The following is a 3,850-nucleotide window of genomic DNA, read 5'->3' on the forward strand; positions in this document are numbered from 1 at the left end:
TTTTTTTTCTGATTTTCTAACAGTTTGAATATGTGATAAGCCTATTAGTTAAAAAATCTGTTCTTGCAAGAAAAATAGACAACTTTTATAAAAATAGTCAAATCACACATACATACAAATACACTTCAAATTAAGGTATCTTACTGAAATCCTCTTTTTCCATTGATTCTTTTGGTGATTCTGGAAAAAAAGCTATGTGATTAAAGACACTGGAAGTATTCATACCTTTGCACTTTTAAAATTTTAATTTAAAGCTTTCTATCTCAGGCCACATTATAATTTTCCCATAACATGAATCTCTACCTAAATTTATTTTAAAATGGCTTAAAATATCGAAGCATTAGTAACAGAAGGAATTCAGTTCCTCCAAATTATACACCAGCATTTTTTTTTAACCCCAGGATCACTTTCTATAGCACCAGGACCTACATCAAGCTCATAGTTTCATAACTATGTCTACTTTTTATTTTGGGTCGTTTTTGCAATATTGATGTGTCATTATAGTAAAATCACATCTTACGTACATTGGGTTCTAAACTGAATACATAAGATGAACACTGAGTGTGATTAAAATTTTACAATGTCATGTACTAGTAAATGGGAAAGATAGGATTCAACCATCTAGCCCTGCAGGATTCATGTACTATTAGAGATGAAACCTACTAAAGGAAGTGTAAAATAACATCTTACAGTATGCACACTCCAGCACTTGGTGGAATATTGAACAGGTAAGACTCTCTCATATTATTTAAACTTTTTTCCTCTTTCACTTTTTTACCAATTATTATCCCCAAGATAACATAAATAACTTCTCTCAAGTTCAATATGCTTCTGAGGTCACTACATTTTCTTTCTTGACAAGTCATGGAGGCTGAACTCATGCTTGGTTAACTAGTTTGACATTAAATATAACCAATGAGTAAACCCAAACTGGTTTTGCTACAAAAAAGAAAAAAAATATACAAATTTCTCAAGATACATGATTTTTTTCCAAAGTATAAGATTTTTCACTTGCTATCTAAATTCAAGTTTAAAATAATCTTAAAATAATATTTATCAGAAAATTTAGAAAAAACTTGATGGTGTTTTTGAGCTACACCTTCTAACAGAGAGAAAATTGAGATTTCATTATTTAAAGAGTACAATTTTTTATAAAGGATCTGATAATAATCATGTATTTATCATCTTTCCTCCACACTGATGATTGTTAACTTTTATCTATAAATTCTAAAATTTTGACACACGCAATTACTTTTTTATAAGTGTATATTTTACATAAGCTAAACCGTATGTATTTTTAAATTACTGTTCACTGAGAAACATGGAGTTTCTCTTCCTGGAAATCTTTATTCTCTACTGACTCTAAATTTGCTTAATTATCACACAAATTTTTTCTTCTCACAACTTTTTCTCTTCTTACACTTTTAAAACTAGTTTATTTCCCTGCCAATCAATCATCTATTCAATTTCTGGATACAGGCAACCCTTTCTTCCCAACTTTGCTGCTTTGTGCTTGATTTATATCCCTTTTTCATTCACACTTCCTGGGGAATCTCAATAGTTGTCTGTGAAGAAAGTGGAATTTCAGTAATACATAATAGAGTTTCTCTCTCATTCTGACAAGATATAGTAGTATCTACTCTTGTGTGTACAGCTATAGCATCTCAGTCCACAGGACAGAGCAAGTACTTCACAAGCATGTCCAATGTCCGCTGATGAGACCCGAAGAACACACACTCGACACAGCATACAAGAGCATTCACTGAGTTTAGGTATTTTCCCACGACTTATAAACTTGGACAAAACATGTAGCTGTGGAATTTGGGGTCACCAGGGTTAGGTCAGTGAGAAACACAGACTAAAGGTCTCTGAGCCAAATGTTATTAAGCAAGGGAGTTTACTCCAGCAAACCTGGAGGGGAAACTGAAAGATCAGTGTTCCGCTCCTGTACAGACTAGTTTGAATTTGGGAAGGAGGGAGTTATAGGGAAAAGACTAAGTCCTGAGAAGGGGTTGGGCAGCTGTTCTGAGCACTAATGGCTTTCTGGGGGGTTTAGTTTTTTACAAAATCCTGTTTTGTACCCTATGTTCTTATCATAATGCACCAGCCTTGAGGGAAAGTGAGGAGTAGAAGGACAGGATGAGGGAATGGTCAACGTGGCTGTGTTTATGTTAAGCTGAGTGTAAGGCCTAATAATCAGCCCAGAATCCTTGCAAAGACCAAATGATGCAAACCTGAGGGACACGGAGTTATCCCCATGGAGTGAATATTGAGCAAGGAAAATCAAGAGACAGGAGAGACCCATGCAAATAAATCTTCTTTCATTTTAACCTTTCTCCAGATGGTTTCAATGTGCAATATTTTTCTACCTGCCTTTCTAAACATTCCTCTTGAGTCACAGTAAAGAAGCTGTGTTGATGTGAAGCTGGAGCTCTAACACCTTCCTTTGTACTGGATCTCCTTCCATCTCTGCTTCCCTTCCATTTTTCCTCACACACATTTCCCTGAAATTTCTGAATAAATTGTGTTAGAACATAATTTTTGTCTCAGACTCTGCTCTCTAGGAAATGCAGGCTGAGATATGAATCATAAGGGGGAAGTTAGGAACATTCTTAGAATTATAGGAGTTAGAAGAAATATTTTATAATGGGTTGAGTTTTTAAAATATTACAACTATCCTTTTATAGAGACTGTGGGTTAAACTTCCCATTCTAACTACAAATATAAACAACACAAACATATTTGAAGACAGCATCAATTTTTGAGTCCATCTTGTCTCTGTAGATAGTATAATGTGTTCATTTATTTTAGATGACAAAATAGTCATTTACATAGATTTAATATTAGTTGGTCGCCTTTCCAGCCAGGACATAATTGGATAAACTAAGCTTGTATCTTTAACTATGTCAGAAGTACCTCATTTAAAGGTAAATTTCACTTGACTGGATATGACAAGCCCACTAAGGAAGAATAAAGACTGCACTTTGGATGTGAAAACAATACCTTCAATCCCTCTCAGGAAAATTAGAGTTTGCTAAGTTCTGGCCTAAGAGGTAGTGAAGAATTTTATTTGCTCAAGGGCAGGCCAAGAATTTTAATGCACTGAAAGATCTCGGAGGAAGAGCAACCAGCAGACACAGAAGGCTAAAGCTGGAGAAGACAAACCAGCCCTCATGACTTGACCTCAAAGTGTAGAAGGCAACAACATCAATAAAAACCAGTTATTGGAAAATACTACCTCATATGTAAACTCTATTCAGAAACTAATTACCTGGTCTTTTATCCTATAGATTTAGATTTTTGACCAAATAATCAGGGGTCTTTCTGTGTTTATGAACTATATTGTACTTACTGAAGAGAACACACAGAATGGCAGAAAATCACCATGTTACCATGTTGCTCTGAGAAGTAAGTCACCATGGGATCTGTTAGCATACATATTCTTTATTAAGAATAGAGTGGAAAGGAAGAAGAGAGAGAATGGAATACCAACAAAAATTATGTTGAAATATATATTAATGAATCCCAAATGCAAATTTAAAAATCCAATTCCAAATGTAAAAAAAAGTTTAACCAAATGACATATTCAACTAATGATTTAGAACAATGTCACAATGTGAGAAAATTTTTTATTGATGAAACGCCTTCAAATATTAACTCAGTTTGAAGAATAGTAAGATGAAAACATTCCTCATATTTGAGGAAAGATATTTTGACAGTCTTCAGAGACCCTTCTGAAAAATATGTTAGTAGAAAAATATGTGAGCAATTTTTTGATGGGATTTATTTGATAAAGAGCATCTTTGGAGAGTTTGGATTCACTCACCCAACTATGTGTTTTGCACAACTG

This window comes from Galeopterus variegatus, unplaced genomic scaffold, assembly GCF_000696425.1.
Source record: "Galeopterus variegatus unplaced genomic scaffold, G_variegatus-3.0.2 Scaffold13813, whole genome shotgun sequence".
NCBI classification, from domain to species: domain Eukaryota; kingdom Metazoa; phylum Chordata; class Mammalia; order Dermoptera; family Cynocephalidae; genus Galeopterus; species Galeopterus variegatus.